Source organism: Serinus canaria, chromosome 1 (genome assembly GCF_022539315.1).
Source record: "Serinus canaria isolate serCan28SL12 chromosome 1, serCan2020, whole genome shotgun sequence".
NCBI classification, from domain to species: domain Eukaryota; kingdom Metazoa; phylum Chordata; class Aves; order Passeriformes; family Fringillidae; genus Serinus; species Serinus canaria.
Genome location: NC_066313.1, coordinates 11,491,682 through 11,508,297, shown reverse-complemented (window position 1 = coordinate 11,508,297; position 16,616 = coordinate 11,491,682). Strand labels below are relative to the sequence as shown.

Here is a 16,616-nt window from a genome sequence, read left to right as displayed (position 1 = left end):
AAAAACAAGGTGAAAAAAAACAGCACCTGCAAGTTGTTTATGGTCAACAGGTTATCGCATCTTTCCAACTCCCTAAAATCTCTCACAAGCCGCTGTGAGAAATGCTTACCGTTTCTCTCTCCCTGTCCCATGGCATCCACACCCTGCCTGTATATGTTGGGCCATTGTCTGTTTTTATTTCTTGAGGTACGCCTAATGATGCAAATGCTTGCAAGAAATGTCGACAAGCGTGATCTGCTGTTTCCCCTGCATGTGCTGAAACAAAGACTGCTCCTGAGAATGTGTCTACTAAAACATGAACATTTTTGAGCCTCTCAAAAGATGGATATTTTGTGATGTCAGTTTGCCACAGTTGAAGACTTTGCAGTCCTCGTGGATTGACTGCTCCTGTGGAAGCAGGTGGCTGCACAAGCTGACAGTCTGGACAAGCACTAATGATTTCCCTTTCCTGAGTGTCCTAGTTCAGGGCAAATTTGGGAGAGAACCCCCAAAGGGCTTCTCTAGGAAATCGGATTCTACAACCACTCCCCCAACCGGTCCGAGAGAAAATACCTCCATGGAGGAAAAGTGGAAAAAAACTGTTTATTAAACAAGAAAACCTAAACAATATTAAACAATATAAACCCCTTGCTGCTCCAAAAGAGATGACAAACCCAGAAAGTCCCCTCCCCAATTCCAGTTCAGCTCACTCAGTCCCTCTCAGCCTGCTGGAAATGCCGTGGCCCAAGCCTGGCCCGGTGGCCACCGATGCGAGCTGCTGGTGCTCTTATGGTTGTTCAGTCCAGAGCAGGTGTGAACAGGTCCAAAGAAAGGGGAAAAAAGGAAAAAAACCACAGTCCAGGGAACTTCTTTGCCTCAGCTAGCTAAACTAACTAAAAGCAAAAAAAAAGAGAGCCCTGTCCCGCCGTCTGTTCATCTGCAGACAACGCAGTCCAGGAGAAGGAATGTGTAGGAGTGAGTTCAGTGTCTGAAAACAAGCTGCGCGCCTCCTCTCCCCCCCTCAATCCTTGGAGCAAGTCTTAAAGGTGTAAAACTTACTATTCAGCATAAACGGAACAAGACGACTGGGGATAAAAGCATCATATAGACAACCTAGGACACTGAGTTTTTGTGAGATGGAAGGTTTCCATCATTCTGATGAAAAACCGCATGACTTAGTCTTGCCTGCTCAAAAATGTCTGGAAGTGTTTGTGAAATGGGCATTGTCAACCTGTCTGCTTGAACATTCCCTTCCGTTAGAAATCCTGGAAGTGTTGTGTGAGCTCTGATGTGAGTGATAAAATATTCGTGCTCGCTGCTTTCTAGCAATGTTTTCATGCTCGCCAGATATGAATATAAAACTTCGTTGCTGGCCTCTTTCAAAAGCGAACCTTCCAATCATCTGACCACACCCACGACATATGCAGAATCTGTGACCAAGTTGAGAGGTTGCTTGAACAACTGAAATGCTCGGACGACAGCTGCCAATTCCACAATTTGTGGAGAACCTTGAACCGTCTTCACATTTGAGTCCCATTCCCCTGTTGTTGAGTTCATCCACGTGATCACTGACTTGTGCGTCTTCCCTGAGCCATGAGTGAACACTGTGATCCCGTCCAGAGGTTCTTCACTTATTCTTGGCTTTACTCTTGTCCTGATTTAGGACAAATTAGGGGAAATCTCCAAAAGGGAGTCCCCTAAAAAACAAACCTCCAACCTCCCCTCCCCCAATACCGGGTTCGGGAAGGAATTCCTCGGAGGAGCAAAGTGGAAAATAAAACCTATTTAATGACAAGTAACAAAGGAACACTCCCCAACACAAGAAAAGAAAAAAAGAAACCAGGCAGTGTTGTGGAGGGTGCTGAGCTTCTCTCGCAGACTTCGGAGGGTCCTGGACATCCCAGGTCAGGTCCAGAGCCGGTACAGTATCTTCAGGGGAGGGTAAGAAAGAGGGAACGAAAGAAGAGGAGGGAAAAAAAAGAACAGCGCAAAAAGCAAGCAATCCAAGCTAAGCAGCAGCAGCAAGCAAGCTAAAAGCCAAAGCCAAGGTGCCTGGTCACCCTCACCCCCTCCCTTCCCGCCCCGCTGCGGCAAGACGGCCGGGGGTGGGGGGAGAAAGGCGCAGATGCCAGACACAGCACACGATATTAGGATAAAGGCTGTCACCCCACGACACTCCACCCCTTATCCCATATCGTGAACATACAATAAAAACTTTCATTTCACTTACTCACACCTTTGACACTTACGCATTCCTCTCATCTTACTTGCTCACACCTTTGACACTTACAGTTTCCTTCTGTCTCACATTCAACAAACAATGACATTCATATACGAGTCTCATCCTACAATCAGGTCTCCCTGAGGTACACACCGTGTTGTTCCATCTTTCTGCATTATCCACCATGTATAACCTGGTCCTTGAGCAAAGACAATCCCACGGATGGGTTTGTCTGTACTCGAGGCAGGGTTGATCCATACTGTCTTTCCCAACAAACCTCTGACATGGGCCACTGGGGCTTTATCTCCATCTACTATATTAAGGAGCTCAGACTGAGCAGGACCCGCTCGGTTGGTGGAACCTCGAGTGTTAACTAACCAGGTAGCCTTTGCCAAATGCTGCTCCCAGTTTTTTAAAGACCCCCCACCCAATGCTTTTAAGGTGGTTTTTAACAATCCATTGTATCTTTCCACTTTCCCTGCAGCTGGTGCATGATAGGGGATATGGTACACCCACTCGATGCCATGTTCCCTAGCCCAAGTATTAATAAGATTGTTTTTAAAATGAGTTCCATTATCCGACTCAATTCTCTCGGGAGTACCGTGCCTCCAAAGGACCTGCTTTTCAAGGCCCAAGATAGTGTTACGGGCTGTAGCATGAGACACAGGGTAGGTTTCCAACCATCCCGTGGTGGCTTCTACCATGGTTAGTACATAGCGCTTGCCTTGGCGGGTTTGAGGCAGTGTGATGTAATCAATCTGCCAGGCCTCCCCGTACTTGTACTTAGACCACCGCCCCCCATACCAGAGGGGCTTCACCCGCTTGGCCTGCTTAATGGCAGCGCACGTCTCACAGTCACGAATAACCTGAGAGATACTGTCCATGGTTAGATCCACCCCTCGGTCTCGTGCCCACTTATAGGTGGCATCTCTACCCTGGTGACCTGAGGCATCATGGGCCCATCGTGCTAAGAACAACTCTCCCTTATGCTCCCAGTCGAGGTCTATCTTCAACTCCCCTATCTTTGCAGCCTGATGTACTTGCTGGTTGTTTTGCTGCTCTTCATTAGCCCTACTTCTGGGGACATGGGCGTCTACATGGCGAACCTTCACAGGTAACTTCTCTAACCGAGTAGCGATATCTTTCCACTCTTCCGCAGCCCAAATTGGTTTTCCTCTGCGCTGCCAGTTCGCCTCTTTCCATCTCTTCAGCCATCCCCATAGAGCGTTGGCTACCATCCAAGAATCGGTATACAAATAGAGCCTTGGCCACCTCTCTCTCTCTGCAATACCTAGGGCCAGTTGAATAGCTTTGATTTCGGCGAATTGACTAGATTCACCCTCTCCTTCAGTAGCCTCTGCGACCCGTCGAGTGGGACTCCATACAGCTGCCTTCCACCTCCGTTTCATCCCTATGACGCGACAAGAACCATCGGTGAATAGAGCGTAACGTGTTTCTTCTGCTGGCAACTGATTGTATGGCGGGGCTTCCTCAACCCGGGTCACTGGCTCTTGCTCCTCATCTGCGACACTAAAGCTTTCACCTTCGGGCCAATTTGTAATTATTTCCAGGATCCCAGGGCGATTTAACTTCCCAATTCGAGCGCGCTGCGTAATGAGGGCAATCCACTTACTCCAAGTAGCATTGGTGGCATGGTGGGTAGAGGGAACCTTTCCTCTGAACATCCATCCCAGCACCGGTAGTCGGGGTGCCAGAAGGAGTTGTGCCTCTGTACCAACCACCTCCGAAGCGGCTTGGACTCCTTCATAGGCAGCCAAGATTTCCTTTTCTGTCGGAGTATAGTTATCTTCAGACCCCCTGTAGCTCCGACTCCAAAATCCCAATGGTCGGCCTCGGGTCTCGCCAGGCAGCTTTTGCCAAAGGCTCCAGGACAGACCATGGCTCCCGGCTGCAGAGTAGAGTACGTTCTTCACATCTGGTCCCGTCCTGACTGGGCCAAGGGCTACAGCATGAGCGATCTCCTGCTTGATCTGGACGAAAGCTTGCTGCTGCTCAGGGCCCCAATGGAAGTCGTTCTTCTTGCGGGTAACCAGATAAAGGGGTCTCACAATCTGACTATACTCAGGGATGTGCATCCTCCAGAAACCTATAGCACCTAAGAAAGCTTGCGTTTCCTTCTTATCAGTTGGTGGGGACATAGCAGTGATTTTGTTAATAACATCCGTAGGAATCTGACGCCGTCCGTCTTGCCACTTCACCCCCAAGAACTGGATTTCTCGGGCAGGTCCCTTGACTTTGCTCTTCTTAATGGCAAATCCGGCTTTCAGGAGAATGTGAATGATCTTCTCTCCTTTCTTGAACACTTCTATTGCCGTGTTCCCCCAAACAATGATATCATCAATATATTGTAAATGTTCTGGAGCCTCACCCTCTTCTAGTGCAGCCTGGATCAGTCCATGACAGATGGTAGGACTGTGTTTCCACCCCTGGGGCAATCGGTTCCAGGTGTACTGCACTCCCCTCCATGTAAAAGCAAACTGAGGCCTGCATTCTGCTGCCAGAGGAATGGAGAAAAACGCGTTAGCAATATCGATGGTCGCGTACCACTTTGCTGCCTTGGACTCCAGCTCGTACTGCAGTTCCAGTATGTCCGGTACAGCCGCACTCAGTGGCGGAGTCACTTCATTCAAGGCACGATAGTCCACAGTCAATCTCCATTCTCCGTCAGATTTTCGCACAGGCCAGATAGGGCTGTTAAAGGGTGAGTGGGTTTTACTGACCACCCCTTGGCTCTCCAGCTCTCGGATCATTTTGTGGATGGGAATCACGGCATCTCGATTCGTCCGGTACTGCCTGCGGTGCACTGTTGAGGTGGCAATTGGCACTCGTTGCTCCTCTACCTTCAAGAGTCCTACGGCAGATGGGTTCTCTGATAGTCCAGACAAGGTATTCAATTGTTTAATACCCTCCATCTCCACTGCAGCTATTCCAAAAGCCCACCTGAATCCCTTAGGATCTTTGTAATAGCCATTCCGGAGGAAGTCTATGCCCAAAATGCACGGAGCCTCTGGACCAGTCACAATCGGATGTTCCTGCCACTCCTTCCCAGTCAAGCTCACCTCAGCTTCTAACAAAGTCAACTGTTGTGATCCCCCCGTCACTCCAGCAATGGAAACAGGTTCTGTCCCCACGTGTTCCGATGGCATTAAGGTACACTGTGATCCAGTGTCAACCAACGCTTCATAGTCTTGTGGCTCTGATGTGCCAGGCCATCTGATCCACACCTTCCAAAAGACCCGGTTTTCCCGTGCCTCTTCCTGGCTAGAGGCAGGGCCCCTCTAAGCCAGATTGTCCTTCTTTCCTTGGGCGTGTGCCTTAGAAGTTCCTTCAAGGGGATCGGACATGTCATCGTCATCATCATACTTAACATCTCGGCTACGAGCAACCGGAGCTGCTCTCTTTTTGCTGATACTTCCTCTTTCCTTCAAATCACGCACCCGTTGTGCCAAAGCAGCGGTGGGTTTTCTGTCCCATCTCCTCATGTCTTCTCCAGACTCGCGCAGAAAGGCCCATAACTCAGCCCGTGGGGTGTACCTTCTCTGCCCATCAAAGGAGCGCCAACGTTGGATACCAGGGCTTCTAATTTGTACAGCCGAGATTTGAATAAGGTCCTCCTTAATCTCTTCCCGGAGTTTCTTAGGATTCTCCTCTATTTTGTCCTCTAGTTTCTGCAGTCGGGTTTCCACTGCTGCAATTCTGGCATGAGTTGGGCCATGCACAGAATCTGCATACGCTCAAAGCTTCTTTGACATATCGAGCACAGTCTCATATGTATCATCCCGCTTCATTATTGCTAGGGCAGAAGCGTATTCAGGTGGCCCAAGTCGCACAAGTTTCCTCCACATTACAGGTGTGCATGGTACCAGGTCCGGATCCCTAGTTGTTATATCATCTGAGAAAATGAGCTCTGCCACCGCCATCTCTCTCAGGCGTTGGATTCCCTGTTCTATGGTCTTCCAACGTGTCTGCTGTATATAGAGATCATCTGCACATAAGTATCTTTGTGCTACACTATCCAGGACCCGTTCCCAGAGGCTGTGAGGGCTAGCCCTGCTCATCATACCTTGATCGATGACAGGATCATGTGACAGGGATCCCAAATGCCTCGCTTCAGTACCATCCAACATCGTAACCTCCCCTGCAGCATCCCAAAGGCGGACTAACCAACTAATTATAGATTCGTCAGGTTGTCGTCTGTAATCCTTTCTTAAGCCTCTGAGGTCCTTCAGAGAAAAGGAGTCAGTATTGGCTCCAGAACCTGTGCCCCTTGATGTGGCCTCTGATTTTGGTGAGGGTCCTTCTCCGGCATCATCATCATCATCATCCTCCACCTTTCGATCGGTCTTGCTTTTACACTTCCCACCTCTTGTATTAGCTGCAACAGCCATGGGTTGAGGCCTATTGTCTGATTCAGCTGCTAGCCTGGAGCCTGGGATGTTAGCTGCAGCCTGGGTCACTGGGATAGTAACCAACTTATCTCCCTGTTCCCTTTCTGCTATCTGCTGCTCCACAGTATCTAACAGAGTACGGTAAACAAACGCCAAGGCCCAGCTCACTGCAGTGATCCTTTCCTCCTTAGTATTACCATGGCACTTCTCCCTCAAATACTTTGCCACCTCGACTGGGTTCTGAATTTGATCAGATGGGAAGTCCCAGTCTATAGGATCAGAAAATTCCTTTAAAGCCTGGCCCATATCCTCCCATTTCCCACTCCAGTCAAGATTTTTCCTGCTTTGTTTTACTCCCGAATCAGGAGTCTCTCTAACCCCTCTAGAAATCTCAGCTTTCATTTTATATACACTCCAGACAGTATAGAAAAGGCTTAGTAAATTAAATGCCAGAAAGATGGTTTCTTTTAAACTCAGGGGAAATTCAATATTTTCTAATAGAGATGTCAACAATTCGGAGGAGAAGAAGGAAGACGAAAGCTGAAAAGCCCCTTCTTCTTCTTCTCCCCAAACAAACTGAGTACACAGCCATGACAACAATCTATACATTCCTGAAACAAAGTCCAGCATTTTAAACCCCCGACAAATCATCACACATAAGGCCAGCCCAATGACTATTCTGGTTAATGCCCCCCGCCTACAAAAATAACTTATTAGGGATAACACCAGAGCTATTTTTGAGTAAGGAAATAACCCTAGGGACCACAAAGGTATTAAAACTTCAAAAACCCCTAGGGACCAGAAATACCGGCAGGTTTTCACCCCAAATGACATTATGAATTACCAATATGCCCACAAAACAACCAAAACCAAAATATTATTGTTATAGGTTTTTTTCCACTGTCTTTGGCCTCCATTTCCCGGCCAATGCACCAAGAAGTTAACTGTCCTGGTTTAGGACAAATTAGGGGAAATCTCCAAAAGGGAGTCCCCTAAAAAACAAACCTCCAACCACCCCTCCCCCAATACCGGGTTCGGGAAGGAATTCCTCGGAGGAGCAAAGTGGAAAATAAAACCTATTTAATGACAAGTAACAAAGGAACACTCCCCAACACAAGAAAAGAAAAAAAAAGATACCAGGCAGTGCTGTGGAGGGTCCTGAGCTTCTCTCGCAGACTCCGGGGGGTCCTGGACGTCCCAGGTCAGGTCCGGAGCCGGTACAGTATCTTCAGGGGAGGGTAAGAAAGAGGGAATGAAAGAAAAGGAGGAAAAAAAGAACAGCGCAAAAAGCAAGCAAGCCAAGCTAAGCAGCAGCAGCAAGCAAGCTAAAAGCAAAAGCCCAGGCCCAGGTGCCCGGTCACCCTCACCCCCTCCCTCCCCGCCCCGCCACGGCAAGACGGCCGGGGTGGGGGGGGGAGAAAGGCGCAGATGCCAGACACAACACACGATATTGGGATAAAGGCTGTCACCCCACGACAAGGAGAATTTCACATATTACCAAAGGGCACAATGTCTTGCAAGGTCAAATCCTGTATTGTTTATGACAACTTTTCGCCTTTCTTTTCAAGCATAGTCTCAAACTCTAGCAACTCTAAAATCTGATAAATTTTTAATATGATCGGCTCTGACTGCATACCTTGTCAATTAAGTAGTGCAGCAATGTTCCTGTCCTCATTGATTCTGGAGTATCACAGGATTCTCAGCAAGCAGCTAGTGCAATGATCACAAACATAACCTCACTCTGGAGTGAAAATTAAGGTGGAATAAATTTAAGAGATCCATTTCTGTTAAAATAAATTTTTGAAAGCTACATTGGAATACGTCTACTGCCACAATGTCTTTTTTGAGCACACAAATAAACTAGAGCCTGCTTCTATACCAGGATACATTCCTAGCCAGAACCACCGAAGTCTGAAACCTTGTCTGTATGAATCCCAAGCTAACATGAATAGCTTAGCTTTTCTAGGACTTCACAAAAGTTTTCGGCTGTGTTTTTATTTATTTAATGACACACACACACAAAATAAAAGCCTGGAACATGGCATTAAAGACAATCTATAATTAAGTTGGCTTGACACAACATGCCAGAATAATTCACGTGATCTGTGGTATGGTCTTGTTCTCCAGGGCTTCTTGCTATTCATGACTACATACAATTAGATTGTGTGGAGTTTGGTCATGTGTCTGGCTCACTTAGAGGGTATGTGTTGCTTTGGTGGCTATTTAACATGCTGTTTGATCTCTTTCCAAAAAAAAAGAAAAGAAAAAAAAAATAGAGTACACTGAGACATTGCAATGAGGTGCATTTAAGACACTAAGAAATTCCTAGGTCAGGCATTCCTAGGAGTTGATGGTTTCTGGAAGAGAGCAGATCCAGCTGCAATTATTCTACCTGCAGTGAGAACTGCTTTACAGGCTTGAACGTGCCTGTTCCCCAGCAGTCCCTGAAGCTTTAGTGTGGGAAGGAGTGGTGTGGCCCAGTAAAGTGAAGGATCTGAATGATAACAATCATCTTCCTCTGAGAACAAAGGACATGGTTGCCTCAGTGAAGGTTTCCATGTGCTTTCACACAGGTCTCAGGAGGCTCACATGATGATGGTGTTGTTCACCTTTAAAACTGCAAATCCACCTCTGCAACAAAAGTGGAGAAGGGATATTTGGGAGAGCAGAGAGAGGGGTGCTTCCTCTCAAACCACAAGGCTGGTGGAGATGCTGGATCCCAGTTATCATCTGTTTTGCCTGGTAATCCTCCTTGCAACACTAAATGCCCAGGAAAGAAGCCAGGAAAGCTGCAAACATGTCCTGACACTTCCCAGAAACAGCTTCAGTGCTTTGACCTACCTGATTCTGTTCTGAGCCAGTGCTGGTATTTTGCCACAAACAATGCCAGTTAAAATACATTCCAAGCTCTACCACACAGACAAATGAAGAAAACAAAACAAAACTTTGTGTGAAGTTGTATCCATTTCATGGAAGCTGTTTTTCTCCACCTAAAAAACCCAGAGCAATCAGAAAGTATTTCAAAGCTCAATGAATATGTGTTTGCATACATGTGACAAATATTTTGCAACTGTGTAATTGTCAGTTGTGGAAATCAAAAGTGAAATTCCCAAAGCAAGATTATGCCTGAGCTTGATTTGTCAAATGTTGGATTTCATGGTCTTGGAGCTCTTTTCCAACCTATGTGATTCTCTAATGCTATGAATCTATGCTTTCATGGCAAAGGAGAGATGTGCAGCACAGGTCCCCACTCAGTTTGAAGGGCACTCCCATCACTCTAAGAGTACCCCACGCTCTCTAGATTGTACCAGCCAAAATCAGAGGACCCAGTGTCAGACCAGGGCCTTGTTGATAGGAGACATTCATCTTGCAGCAGCTTTCCCCTGCAGCTTTCCCCAGCAGTTCTACCAGCTGTCCTAATTGTTTAAAAGGATCAAGTGTGCAGTTAAAATGGTATCAGTGAATTCAATGAAGAATTTCAATTCTTACTCTCCATCTAATAATTCAACACTTGCTTGCAAAACCTTCCATTGCAAGCTGAGAGCTGCAGTGCAGCCATGTGCGGTGTCCCTGATAAAGTCAGCAAGACAAAAGCTCTCTCTGGTGGTGCATTTCAGTCGGTGCAGTTTCCTTTCCCTTCCATTCCAAGCAGGCCGAGCAGCTCCGTGCTGTCCCTCCCTTTCCTGATGGACCCACCCCAAGCTGTACCAGGATTAGTGGCAGCACCAAACAGGGAGTAGGACATCGTCCTGCTTGCACAGAGCTGAATACACCTGGGATAAGACAAGACAGTACAGAGAGCGAGCTGGAAACTATATCTAAAGCTGTGAGGTCAGAAAATTTCCATGTATTGGCATTTACGAGTGTTTCTTACATGTCCAAACACATCCAGGAGCTCAGGAAACAGAATCTACCTCAGACTTTAATGATTTTATTGTTATTATTATTTTTACAGGTAAAATTTCTTGCCACAGCAAAATATAAACTGTCTGCATTTTTAGTCCCAGAGAGAGCTTGGAGCAGCAGGTATGCTTACATTCAAATCCAATTTCTGTGCGTAGCACTGAATGCTGAGCAGCTATCACTATATTCACTTGCCTCTTCCAAGGTGGAAACATAACAAGTAAGCTAATGCCCTGGGAATGAAAAGAGGCAGAATAGCCATTGCTTCTATAATTTGCTGCTGATTTCTCTGAGTGCAGTTCACAACAGTAGAAGATTTATGTTTAGTATGGATAGTGTTGGGCAGCTAGCAATTAATTATAAGGCAATATGCCTTCCTGTCCTTTCACATGATGTCATTAGGCACATTTTGGGGGAGTGTGTCCTAAATGAAAAAAAACCCCTGACTTCTACAAGATAAAAAATGCATTCTCCAAGGAATCCTTCAGTCTCCAAGTCAAAAGCTAAGGCAGAGACTGTGTTGTTTCTTTACATGCATATAATATTCACATCTGTCAACAACAGTCCACTTAGGTTTGAACACCAGAAAAAAAATCAGATGTCACACAAGCAGTCATATTATGGCTGTCTGCTTATAAGGCATTTGTGTGTATTCAGCACAGGTTTGCCATTCACCATATTGTGTGAATGATGGATTTCAGTGAATTGCCTTCTCATTCCAATGACCTATTTGTACCTTTTGGCACACACATCAAAGGAAGTCAGGGGAGCTTGGAGCCAAAAACATCTGGATAATGCTCCAAAATTCATCTGATTGCTAGTAGGCTGCTGTATACATCATTGTCTTTTGTACAGGTAGATACATATGTATGTACTTATATGTACATATAAAATGTGTATGTAGATTGGATTTTTGCTTTCTGTATCATGAACTAACCCATGACTGGGAAAATCACATGCAGAATTTCAGACCTGTGACTTCAGTAGAACCGTTGATAGGTAAAAACAAAACATTTGCTTAGGTACTTGATTAAGCTTAAGGTCAGGGTTAGGTTTATTACTGGCACCTAGGGAACTTGGAATGGTGTGCAGGGACAGGAAGATTTAATAAGAAAACTTTTTATTTCATAAGAAATAGTTGCACATGCCAACATTAAAGAGCCTTTAGCACTTTGTCATGTTTTGGAAGAATTTGAAGACAAACAAATATTTTTGGTAAGAATCTGGTGTTGATTCCATCTCTGTCATAGACAGGTTTCCAGCCTGCCACATGAGGAAAACTCATTCAGTCTTACTTGTTATCCTTCTAAAGTGTGCTATTCCTGTTTGATTAACAATGGTCCACACAGGTGGACTTAGAACACCCCTAAAACAACCAAGAAACTTGTGTTATCAGAGTCCTAACAATTCTTACAAGCCTGAATTTCCATGTGTTTGAAGAAGTTTTTCTTTATTTAAATGGTAGGTTCTGATGTTTGCTTTATGGCAGAGGATCATTGAGTGCTCCAGGAGCAGCATGCTGCAGATGACTGAGAGCACAGAGAGCTGTATTACATACATAAAAGACAGGAGGCATTTATAATGCTTCTTGCAGAAACATACCTGAACATCTTTGTCACAGCCCTGGTGGACAAGGAGGCTTTCAGTGGTGGTTTTACACAGGCAGGCTAGAACATGTATCTGGCATGGCTGGCAAGGGCTGTTTTTTAAAGGAGGATTCCTCCAGCTGATGTAATGCACCGTGCCAAACTTGACCTCATTCCATCCCAGCAGTTTAGAGGTCCAAGTCTCCCTGTCAGTTTTCATAGTACTTTATTCATTGCTGAAACTAGTGTCTCACCTAGGACAGTGGGCACCAGGGAAACAACATTTTCATCCATTTCAAAAGAAGATTCAAGAGTAATTGCAACATTTTATTGTTGTGGCTTACTTCTAGCCTGCTGCAGAGTCCAAAGGAGAGAGTGAGGTGATGATACAGGGAAGGAAACCTCTGGCAGAACTACCAGTCTGGCACTGAATCCGAAGCAGTGTGCTGACCTTTGTTAGGTGCAGACACCAAGCTTCCCAGCACTGGTTCAGGCTTGATCTGAACATAGAAACAGTGGTGCAAAGTCACTGCTCACCAGTGACTCCTGAAATTTTAGCTCACACTTCTCCCCAGTGTGTCAAGGGGTGGGGGCAGAGCTGGGACTATGGTCTGGAGCTGTTACTGTCTAAATACAAGAGAAAATAGTGCTGCTGGATCTGGGCTTGCCTTCATAAAAGCTTAAGTAAAGCTGCCTAGATCTCAAGTTTTAGCATGTGTTTTTTGCTGCCATCACAGTAAGAGTTGGCTTCTTCTTCTCTTCTTACACAGGGTGCTGTCATCTTATTGCAAAAGTTCCATGCCTCTTGGTGGTTTCTCATGGGCTCCTCGCAGCACTAACTCCTTCTTCCTCATAGCAGAGCCAACAACTCCATCTCTCTTCACAGCACAACTGACAAACCCCAACTCTCTCCTCAACCAGCTAACCTACTCTTTTGTAGCACTTGTCTTCTTATTGGACACAGCTGTGGCCTATTAAGGGCAGGTCTGTCCCTAATCTTTGGGGATTAGTACAGCTGCAACTCCTCAGGTGTGAGACTACCTTCTGCACTATCTTTATTTTCTTACATTCTATCCCCCCACAACAGGAGTTTCATATTGTCCAGGAAATTTGAGCTTTTCATCAAAAACTGCTTTCCATGCATACAGAAACAGATATCATTTCACACACAGAATATGCACAATTTCCCTCTTTTCAGTGCATGATGTCTAAGTAAGTTCTTGTCCTTCACTTCTCTTCCAAGCCCTTTACAGCCACCCCACAAACTGGTTCTGGATAGATGGTGCTTCTTAAGCCAACAAGCCAACTTTGTGACTTGGGAAATTCAGCCAAGAATGGCTTTGTCTTTACTAATAAATGACCAGAACCCAGCTAAACAGGGAGGCAGCAAAATGGTTGATTATTGGTTGATTAATGGTTGATTAATAATGAACTCACAGCTACAGCATGATGGAGTTAAACATTAACCTGAAGAAAGGGGGCCTTGTGTTTGTAAATGGATTAGTGCTGTATATATTCACCTTATACCCATCCTGTGAAACTGAAAAGCAGAATAATTTAGCAATGTGTACTATCAGTAAAATGGTATTAAAGCTTTTCTTCAAGAGCAGCCCTGGGAGGTGCTGGTGGGTGAGAGGCTGGACATGCCCCGGCCATTGGGAGCCCAGAGCCCCCCGAGTGCTGGGCTCATCCAGAGCCCTGTGGGCAGCAGGGCAGGGAGGGGATTCTGCCCCTCTGCCCCCTCTGCTGAGACCCCACCTGCAGGGCTGCATCCAGCTCTGGGCTCCCAGCACAGCAAGGACAGGGACCTGCTGGAGCCAGGCCAGAGGAGGCACCAAGGTGATCAGAGGGATGGAGCAGCTCTGCTGGGAGGAAAGGCTGAGAGAATTTGGATTGTTCAGGCTGGAACAGAGAAGGTTTTGGGATGACCTAATTGCAGCCTTCCAGTGCCTGAAGGGAGCACACAAGAAAGATGGAGAGAGACTATTTACAAGGGCCTGGGGTGACAAGACAAGAGGGAATGGCTTTAAACTGAGACAGAGTTGGTTTAGATGAGATTAGGATGAAATTATTTACTATGAGGGTGGTGAGGCACTGGCTCAGGTTGCCCAGAGAAGCTGTGGCTGCCCCATCCCTGGGAGTGTTCAAGGTCAGGTTGGAAGGAGCTTTGAGCAACCTGGCCTAGTGTAAGGTGTCCCTGCCCTTGGCAGGGGGTTGGAACCAGATGATCTTTGAGGTCTCTTCCAACTCAGGCCATTCTATGATTCTATAATTCAAGCATCACTAAAACATCACATTCTTAAACTAGAGAAGCAGAAGAACTAAACCATGGCCAGACGGAATTGTCTCCTCCCTGTCTCACAAATCAAGGTTTAAGCTGAAATGGACATTCGAGACAGAACCTTAGACCAGTGTTTAAACCTGCACCTGCTATCAACCAAAATGCAGCTTGAGCTGCTTCCTACCAAGCCTCCCCACTCTCCTGAAAATCTGGCAATTAAGTTTGCTTAGTGGTATTGTCACATAGTCTGCCTTCTAGACACAAACACTGTCAAAATACTGTTAATTAGTGTATGACAATACATTGATAAACTAATGTTCCTTTAAAAAAAAACCAAACTAAATGAAAAGCAATGAATTGGTTCAGGTTGGAGCTGTCTGCTGCATTGTACAAAGTGCCTGCTTCACTGGACAACTAATCCAAAGTAATCCTCTTTTGAGATCACTGATTCACCATCTGATTTGTACTCTGATTTGCACCAGGAATGCCTGCTGCGGCAAATTATTCCAAAGTGGCAGATTATATTATTTTTCACTGCCTACACTTTGATCTCCAGAAACTGAGACAGCACAGACTTTCCAACAGCTGATGAAATAAAAATGACAAAAAAAGTATGATCCACACATTTTTATGAAGTCTCCTACTGGGGATAAACCTAAAATAAATGTATTTTGGCACTCATAACTCAACTATCTGTGAAGGGAAGGTTCATAAATTAAAAGCTTTGCTTTTAGCTTTTCCATAATCCTATCCTCCAGCTTCCCATTTCCTCTTTCTACCTAATGACTCACAATTCTGTCAACCTCTGCCAACGTATCTATACGTTGACTAGTTCTGTCAACTAATGCCTACGTATACTTTCTCTTTTGCTCCCACAGCTGTTGTTGCTGGAAGAATTCTGACCTGGTGAATGCTCTGGACTTTGATACAGGAAGCCTGGATTGAGATTATTTTTCTGTTGCAGGGCCTGTTGTTGATCTGTGGTATCTCTCTGGACTAATTGCTGACTTGGTTCCCCCTCTGTAAAATAAAGACAACCATCTGCCCACTCCCTCACCTCTCATTAGCATTTAGTTTTATTTATTATTTAGCTTACAAGATCTATGTGGTAGGACAGGTTTCTTACTGTTTGCCTGTAGTGTCTAACATAGTGAGGCCAGTCTGGGTCAGAATATTAGACTCAAGCCTACCACAAAAATAGCAATATTATTTGCTAGTGATAAGAGTAAGTGTTTTTAATACTTTAATGAAGTTAACACCTGAAAGAAGAACATTATTAGATTTTTTTTCCATACTACATCTCTGTTTACTAATTATACCATAAATGTTAACAACAATTCATGTGTTAATATGTGTGTGTGTTGTGTTTTTGTATTTGAAATACTGTGGGGTTTTTTGGGGTTCTATGGGATTGTTTTACTTTTGTATGATTGTTCTGTTATTCTTAATCAAGTATTTCACCCCCCAAATTGCCCTTTCAATAATTAATTCCAGCAGTTCAAGTCTAAAGGGAAATGAAGTCAAGTATCATGAGGTACAGTGAGACTGCAGAATCTAGCACTTTCTTCAAAGTTGTATGTGCCACTTCATTATCATGAATGTATAAAGTCATTAATAAGAAGTTTTGCCCTGTGTTTTCTTTCTCTTCAGTTACATAGATTAAGTTAGCATTAACTAAATCCATAAAATAAAACAGGATTGCAAACTGGGAATAGAGAAGCACAGAGGAGATAAAAGGACAGAAATACATTAATATTTCAGAAAGTTTTGGATTCATGGCTATGACACTTTGCCATATCTTGTGAACACACAGGGTGATGGTCTCTGGGTGAGGTACAGCAACAATATCAACAGTCATTTGAAAAACATTGCTAATTAGCTTGAGGCTGATTTTATGAAGCCTGTCAGATTTCTTAGGTAGGTGTATGATATATCCAGCAGAACTGATAATTGGCAAGAAGTAATTAACTGCATTTCTCTCTTTGGTGCCTGCCAAAAACATTTTAACTTCCAAATAGCAACAGTTCCAATGAATATAAACAAATGCAAACTTGTCGTGGCAGGTTGAGCTGCTTATGTAGTGAATCTGATGGAAATAGATGTTTTCATAATGCACCCAGGTTTGATTGACAGAAACTTCCACAGAAAATCACAGCACATCCTTTGCATTGATTTTAATGAAGCTGCAGTTTTCATTCTTAGCTACATCTTGTTTCCTGGGCAACAATGGTTTGGAT

General features: G+C 45.0%; 1 long non-coding RNA gene across 1 annotated transcript in view; it reads left to right on the top strand.

Annotated features, from left to right (window-relative positions):
* LOC127059812 (uncharacterized) overlaps positions 1-15,947 on the top strand; it is a 54,450-nt gene extending 38,503 nt beyond the window's left edge. Inside the window, exons 6-8 of the long non-coding RNA XR_007777975.1 lie at positions 7,959-10,440; positions 10,565-10,635; positions 15,258-15,947. This is a non-coding gene — a long non-coding RNA (uncharacterized LOC127059812). The remainder of the gene's footprint in view (positions 1-7,958; positions 10,441-10,564; positions 10,636-15,257) is intronic.
* Positions 15,948-16,616: the final 669 nt, after the last annotated feature.